Raw genomic sequence first — 8848 nt, 5'->3', positions numbered from 1 at the left:
GACCTTGAGGTCAGGCTAGAATCCATAAGACACGCTGAGGAAAACTTAGACAGAACACTCCAAGACTTGGGCTTCAAAGGTGCTTTCAACTGTATGATTCCATTGCCCAAAGGCAACATAAAAAAAGACTTTTTTAAATAGGACTACATCAAATAAAAGAATCGTTGCATGGCAAAGAAACACGGGCTAAATTCTAAAGACACCCAAATGAATGGAGAGAATATTTGTAATCATGGGGCTAAAGAAATAGTAGAGTGGTTAGGGCCACTGCCTTGCCAGCAGCTGACCCGGGTTTATTTGTCTGTATCCTGAGTCCTCCAGGAGCGACCCCTGAGAACAAAGTCAGAAGGAAGTCCTGGGCACCACTGGGTTTGGCTATTTGTTAATATTTGGATATTAACAAGCAAAAAGTTAATACCCGTGATATATAAAACACTCACAAAGGTCAACAACAAAATATTTTAAAACCCTATCAAAAAATGTAGAGATAATATGAGTAGACATTTCTCTGAAGACAAATGGCCAATAGGCACATTGAAAAAAAAAGTCATTTATTGTCAAATACAAATCAAGACAGCAGTAAAATAACATCTCACGCCAGTAAGAATGGCACATGTTGATAAAACCAAAAACAGTCTGTGTAAGTGAAGTTCCACTAACGTTATTTTCCCAGTTCAGCACCAACCAATACCAGTTTGTACTGGACTTGGGATGCTCCTTGGGCAAACATGTCCATAGTGCGTCCAGAGGCACCTTTCAGGCCATCAGACTAAGCCCAGATTCGATACTGAGGTTACAAGATATTGTATGAGGAATATGACCACTACTTCCCTGAGAATCGGAAGAGTAGTACCCTAGAGCCCTGTACTGCTCATCTAACTGCATGACCTTTAATAAATCACTTCACATCTGGAGGGGGTGAGGTGGGGAATCCCTTTATATTTTAAAGTTCTTTGATCTTTTTAACATGGATGTGAAAGATTACATAAACTGTAAAGTCACGTCAGCTTGAATGCTCTTCAGTGTTTTAGTCCTGCTCTTACACTTAGCCTAAACATGAAAGACTTGCCTCCTGCATCCTTCTTGCAGAATTGCACAGTACGGTACCTTGAACAGAGAGTATTACATCTGTTTATCAGTAGGTATCTCCCTCTACCAAGCCATAAGCTCCTTGAAAGCAAAGACTTTGATTTATTCCCTTGCTTCCAGCACATTTCCAGGCAAAGCTTATGAGCTCAATCAATGACTTTTGAGAAGAAAAAGTATAAAGCGCTACACAAGTATAAGATATTATTTTTACCTTTTTCACCCGAAATAGTCATAGACTACCCTTGCCAAGGCCTTTCATAGATAGTGTGGGAAACTCCAGAACTGAAAATCCAGCCCTTGCAAAACCTGTTTTGTTGTTTTCTCTTTTAAAAGAACATATTCTCTTTATTTCTTTTAAGCCAACAATGAAATAAAAGCTCTTTCTCAAGTCCCCAAATGAGAATTCAGTGTAGGGAGAACCAAATTAATTTGGGGTGTAATAAAATCAAACCACCAAGCCAATGTTACATCAGACATGGAGAGGTGGGATATATCTTATAATCAGCCACCCTATACCCAGTGCTGCCTTGACCACACCTATCACTGCTTTCTGGCCCAGAGTTCTCATGAGGCTTTTATGGCTCAGAATACACCGTAAGTAATTGTTAGGGAAAGCTGTTCTTCAGGTGAATTGCATTTGAGTTTACGCAAAGCTGGATGCTTTGGGCCCTGGTCCAAGCAAGGCTGAGCTAAAAGCTATCAACCTCCCTTGGTTCACCTATCATCAATCAGCCTCTGCTGTGCAGCTGGTTTTAAACAATCCAGGGAATTTGTACAAGGTCATTTCCCAAGCAAAAGAAAAATCACCAGGTGACTGACCAGCAATGAACAGGAGCCATAATTAACAATAGCAGAGTCTTCAAGCATGAAGGTCTGGACTGAGTTCAGATAATCACCCAAAAGTTGAAAGACATTCTCAAAATCTTGTGGGGTTCCAAATTTAGATCACCATTTAGCTGAGAGTAAGTAGAATGATGCTTCCTTGGAAAGAAGCCATAGTTCTTATTCCATATTAGACCCCAAAGACAGACAAAAGATAAAGGATAAATCTAGTTTGTAGGATTCAGTGTATGAATGAAACAAAGATTTGGAATGAGAGAATTGATGAATGAATGAGGATGAAGACAAGCAGAAAAATACAACACTAAAGGTGAATATATGTCTAGATCTGTGTGACAAGCAACCATTTGGGGGTCACTGCTATTTTATGACAATGAGATAACCTCTTTTATGAAGGAAAAATCTATTTGGGTCATGAACCTTTCTTATAGGAATGAGAGAGAGAAATAGATAATACACTACCTTCCCATCTCCCACTGACTCCTATTCCTCATAGAGCTAAGTCAGTTCCAGCAGACAATACCCTTCCTAGTCCTAATGTTGATGCAGTTACCCAAGAGTAATAAAGTTAGTCACCATGTAGAGAATGCACCTGGCAATCCAATATGGGAAAAACATTTACTTAGAGCAACCCTTTTTTCAATTAAAATAAATCTAATAAGATATTATACTAATCAGTCATATATTAATATATGTTATTTCTTAACTAGACCTCTCTGGGCAGCAGAAACAGTGTCTATGCATTGTTTGGCTGCTTTTTGGGGGTGTATTCACAAAATACCGCCCCAGTTAACAGTGAATGGGACCAAAATAGATCCATTCCTTTAACCACCATATTACGTATACAGCATTCAGTGCTCAATGGGGTCTACAGAAGATATATTTAGGTTTTTCTGACTTGGAAGTTATGCCTAGGAAAGTTAAAAACAAACTAAGTGGTATGCACTTAGTTTCTTTGCCTCTTTTGCTTTCTATTACTGTGAAGTGTCGGTACTTATCAAGTGATTACTTCAGGACTCATAAAATAAAACATTTCAAGCAAAAGGGAAAATACAGACTCTACCCTCAGATTCAGTTTCAGAATCAGCCAGTGTCTGATGAGTGTCAGCTGTGTCAGGCATTCATGTGTTTTTGTTGTTGTTGTTGTTATTTGATCCTTACAAATGACCTTGAAAATAGCATTATTTCCCCCATGTTACCAAGAAAGAACTGAGATACAAAGTGGTGAGAAAATGTGTACGAGGCAGCAGTCATAAACTGCCAAAAAATGTTAAATATAAGGATCAGATGAATGCAAATATTCTCTAAAACGTCAGAAGGTGAAATGATACCCACGTCACGGGGATCAGCAGATCTGCACTTAATACTGAAGGACTACAGAGGTGTATTCAACAATTTCAAGAAAACGTGGGATAGAGATTATACGTGGCTTCCTGTGGGCAGAGCACACAGGGCTGCATTGGGGCATTTGTATTTAAATGTGCAAATAAGGACACCAAACACAGTGATGCAGAACAAGGGAAGTCAGGATTCCAGACTATTCCACACAGTCCATGACTAAGGAGGAAGATACCTGTACTGAGGGGACATACGGGTAGGAAAACATCCCATAAGTCCTGATTGGGTGTAAGAGGATGTTTGGGCATCTTTTGAGTAAAATTTGACAATGGGAGTTGTGCTTTGTGAAACAGTGTGTGAGTGAGGAGAGAAGTGCCTAGTGGCTTGTGAAACCACATAGGCAATGGGAGCTGAGACTCGTGGCCAGGTTCCAATCCTGGCTGTCCCACTGACCATGGAGGAAACAAGAATGAGTTGTCTGTGTCCTTCATCTTCAGAGTCATTGTGGCAGGAATTCACAGGCATTGTGGAAATGGAGGGGGAGTGTAGGATGACATTGCTGTGTCCTTCGCCCCCTTGCCACAAGGAGCTTAGGTTTATCCCGGTCACACCCATCAAGGTGCTCCCGAGTCATTCCCATTCCTTTGTCAATCTGTAACCACTTCTCTATGCTCTCTTCCCCAAACAGTTAATCAGCTTTTCCCCCTAATCATACTCTGTTAATTTGTAAGATCAGGTTTTTCTAGGACACTGAACTTGTATTGTAAGTTAATATTGCCTTTCTCCTCTCCTTGTATCTTTTGAATGGTTTACTTTAAAGTAATGCCCCTTTTGTATAGACACAAGAAGACAATATTATGCTTTTGTAACTTGGGATTTAATTGGCTTCGAATATTATTCATTCCCAGGCATCTGCTTTCTCGACTTAAGCCTCAGTTGCCCTCAGTTCCTAGCACACCAAAAGCAGGCCCCGACAAGGGACAGGACAGACCCAGGGCAAGCGGTGAGTTATGTGCTACCCTGTCATCAAGATGTGCCTGGTCAAAGTGCCTAATTCTTAACTATAAGTTAAGAGTTTGATCATGGACAAATGCTGTCATGATCCAAAAGTAACGATGAGACTAGGACCCTGCTAGGGATAGGAAAGACTAATCTGGCCTGAGCACTGTAGTCTGAGATCGAGGTAGCCCCAGGAAAGCAATTCTATAAGCTTAATGCATCTCTTACTATGTCCATAAAAAATGATTAAAATTATGAATGCTTATATGCTTTCTGGATGAGGAGAGGAGAAACACACTCATGGGACTCGCCCTTGGATGGGTCATCCTGCTGAAAGAGAATCTGTCCTAGAAGTAGCATCCCCTGAGGGAAAGAACTTTAACCCTATTGATTGTGACCACACCTATGTGTAAGCCCCAACCCACTCATGCTGGGGGGATTTAACTAGGCTGGAAGAGTGGGTTTGTGGGGAGAGATCGAGAGCTGGGAGAGAAGTGAAGAGAGAGACAGGAGAATGGAATAAACGGCAACTGATCAATCAACTGGCTTGGCCCTCATTTCCTCCTCCATCTGCCCCATGGTCAAGGCCGCTCCAGCTGGGCGAGTGGCCCGGGACCAACCCCCCGACCACCCAGGGGCGACCAACGGGAAGAGCCATTGGGAATCTACTATGGTCGCCCCCTGTTTTTTACAGGGGAGGGCATGGATATTCCACAAGTCAGACATGTAACAGTCTTCCCACCAGCCAATGGGAAAGGAATGTCCTCACAGAGCATAATTCCACTTTCCGCTTCTGTAACAGCTCTAGCTGAAGGTATATAAGAAATTTCCTGCCTGAATACATCCCAGAGAGGCAAAGAAGGTATAATAGAAATGGCATCTGCATTTCTATGTCATTGCAGCACTGTTTACAATAGCCACAATCTGGAAAAAACAGAGTGCCCAAAAACAGATGACTGGTTAAAGAACCTTTGGTACATCTACACAATGGAATACTATGCAGCTGTTAGAAAAGATGAAGTCATGAAATTTGCATATAAGTGAATCAACATGGAATGTATCGTGTTGAGTGAAACGAGTCAGAAAGAAAGAGACAGACACAGAAAAATTGCACTCATATGTGGAATATAAAGTAGCAGAGAGGCATGAGCTTGCAATGATGCAACTTCTGGCAGAAATTTCTCTGGACTTAGTTACTAAAATACTAAAATACAGAAACCCAAAACTGCATGGCCGCTATTGCGGCCACACAACCTCATATCTCTTCATTCTCAGCAATGGAAAACGAATTATCTAATGCTTCCTTTTCAGCAGGTCTGACTTTGGGGGAGGGGGGAACTTCAAACAATAATAGTGAGTTTTTTGTTGAAATATTGAATGTAATCAAAGTAAAGAGAAAGTAAAGTGAAATTTATCAGCTACACAGGTGGGGTGGAGGGCTGGGGGGGGTAGGGGTGGGGGGAAGGTATACTGTGATTCTTGGTGGTGGAATATGTGCACTGGTGAAGGGATGGGTGTTCAAGCATTGTATAACTGAGACTTAAGTCTGAAAGCTTTGTAACTTTCCACATGGTGATTCAATAAAAAAAAGTTCCTTCCTGAAATCTGGGTTCAAACTCTGATAAGAGTCCTCCAAGTCCACATCAACCTGCCTAATAAAACTGCTTCCTTGTCTCAGTATCAAGTAGAAGCATCCTGCAACATCATAATCTGAAAACAAGAAATAAGAGTCATGGTAAAATTTTAATGAGACTATGTAATGTTCTTGACACTTAAGCACTTCAATTGGTATAGGGGATACTACTGTCACCCACCTTTGGGTGGCATTTAAGAGGATTTAGCAAAAATTTAAACCAGTTCAATGCTTTCCTAGATCTTAAACTTGCAGTTCCTCAGAATGTACCAAAATGTAAATAAGTTAAAAGCTTCCATTTTTAATAGGATGATAGTTTGAGAAAGGTAAACGCAAAGAATCAAAGGCAATATGAAGGCAAAAGTTATGCCATTATTGGGGTGAGTGTACCAAGTAAATAGAACAAGTCCAGATGGTCCCACTATATGTTCAAGGAATAAGAAACCTTAGTAAATAAGAGCTAGGGAAAAGAGGGGAGGAAATGAAGATGAGTAATGACCAAATAAGGGACCAAAAAATCTCTTGGAAACCTTGGTCAAACTTTTGATAACAGAGTAAGGGAAACAGGAGCACAGACACTGGAGTTTGGAAAAAGAGGCTGGCACCTACACTACATTTTTAATTCTTCAGTCTGGAAAACTAAGCATATAATGTAGTATAAATAAAATGGAAATAGAGATGTCAGGTAGCAGACTCCTGAGTCTTAAGGCAGAGATGGTATGACTTGGATCAAGGGATAGTCATGAAAGAGAGGTGTGTTCAGATTTGGAATAACTTTTAATGGGGAACCAATTAATTTGTGGCTGGGCAAATATGAAATAAGCATGAAAAATTAAAGCCAAATGATTCCAGATATTTAGGTCAGAGAAATTAATTCAATTTTACTATTTTTGCAATTTATATAATAATTCCTCTATGCTGAATATTCAAATTGTTTCCAGAATTGTTGGTATTATAAGACAATGGTTCAATGTAGCACTGTAGCAGTGTCGTCCCGTTGTTCATTGATTTGCTCGAGTGGGCACCAGTAACATCTCCATTGTGAGACTTGCTGTTACTGTTTTTGGTATATCAAATACACCGCGGGTATTTGATATACCAAATTTGATATACCAAATGCCAGGCTCTGCCATGTGGGCAGGACACTCTCGGTAGATTTCTGAGCTCTCTAAGAGGGACAGAGGACTTGAACCCGGATCATCCACGTGCAAGGCAGAAACCCTACCTGCTGTGCTATCGCTCCCGTTCAATGTACATACAATTATAGATTAATCTTTAAAAATCAGAGATGGAGAGATAATAAGGGGTCTGGCACTTGCCTTGTACATGGCCAACTCTGATTTGATTCCCAGCACCACATATGACCCCCAACAAATGGCACCAAGCACTGTCAGGGTGATCATTGAACATAGAGACACAAGCAAGCTCTGAACATTGCTGGTTGTGGCCCAAAACCAAAACAAAACCAACAGGTCCTAAAAATTACTTCTGCAATATAGATTAATAAATAGAAACAGTTTAAATTTTTAAGAAAGATCACAAATTACTTTATAAAGTAAGCCATTATCCTAACAACTCTTAGAGTACACATAAACCAAACTTTCCAGTAAATAAAGCACATTCTAATGAACATAAAAGTGCATATAGCTTTTCTTCAGTGTGTTTTGGGACCCCCCACATACATTCCCAAAAGTGATATCTTCGGGTCATAAGAAAGCTCAATTTCTAGCTTTTTGAGGAATGCCCATATTGTTTTCTAAAAAGGCTGGGTCAGTCGGCATTCCTACCAACAATTAAGGAGAGTCCCTTTCTTCCCACATCCACATCAGCACTGGTTGCTCTTACTCCTTTTGGGTACCAAGCTTATAGCAGTATTGGCTATAATGGTTTAAATATATTCAGAGACCTCACTTTTATACTCAAACAAGTCCAAAGTCCCTGACCTGACCCTTCCCCCATGTTACTTTCAGATTGTGTCCTCTTGTTTCTCTCTCCACTCATATCTCTCTCTCCCTGGTGTTTTCATAGCTGTGATCTACGGTCAAGGGTTTTTCCCACATTTGACATCCTCCAATTCCTTGTCATGTTATTCTATAAACCACAAATTATTAAAAAGAATTTGGAATTTGTCCTTGACCTTCTGATTTATTTCACTTAAAATGAGATCTCCAGTTCCATCCAAGATGTAGTGCACTGCATAAATTCATCCTTCTTTGTGGCCGCATAGTATTCCATTGTGTCCAAGTATAGCACAAATCCATTGTCCACTCACTTGTAATTGGACACCAGGAATGTTTACATAGCCTGGCTGTTATACTCAGCACTACAATGAACATAGGTAAGCATATATACATTTTTGAATGAATATTTTGTATCTCAGAATTAGATACCCAAGGAATAGAATTGCTGGGATTGTGTGGAAGCTCTACTCTTATTGTTTTAATTGAATCACCATGAGATAAAGCACAAAGCTTTCATGGTTGAGTTTCATTCATACAATTATTGAACACCCATCCCTCCACCAGTGCACATTTTCCACCAATGTCCCCAGTATCCCTCCCTCCCGTCATCCCCACCCCACTCCAATCCCTGCCTCTATGGCAGGCACCTTTCTTCTTACTCTCTCTACTTTGGGGCATCATTATTTACAATATAGATACTGAGAGGCCATAATGTTTGGTTCTTAGTCTACTTTCAGTACACATCTCCCATCCTGAGCGATTCCTCCAATCATCATTGACTTACTGGTCCCTTCTCCCATCCCAACCACCTTCTTCCCCAGCACAGGAGGCAGGCTTCTGACCATGGAGCAATCCTCCTGGCCCTTGTTTCTGCAGTCCTTCGGTGTTAGTCTCATGTTATTTTATATTCCACAAACGAGTGCAGCCATTCTATGTCTGTCCCTCTCTTTCTGACTCATTTCACTTAGCATAATACTCTCCATGTCCA

Source organism: Sorex araneus, chromosome 7 (genome assembly GCF_027595985.1).
Source record: "Sorex araneus isolate mSorAra2 chromosome 7, mSorAra2.pri, whole genome shotgun sequence".
Classification (NCBI taxonomy): domain Eukaryota; kingdom Metazoa; phylum Chordata; class Mammalia; order Eulipotyphla; family Soricidae; genus Sorex; species Sorex araneus.
This window is presented reverse-complemented; position numbering follows the sequence as displayed.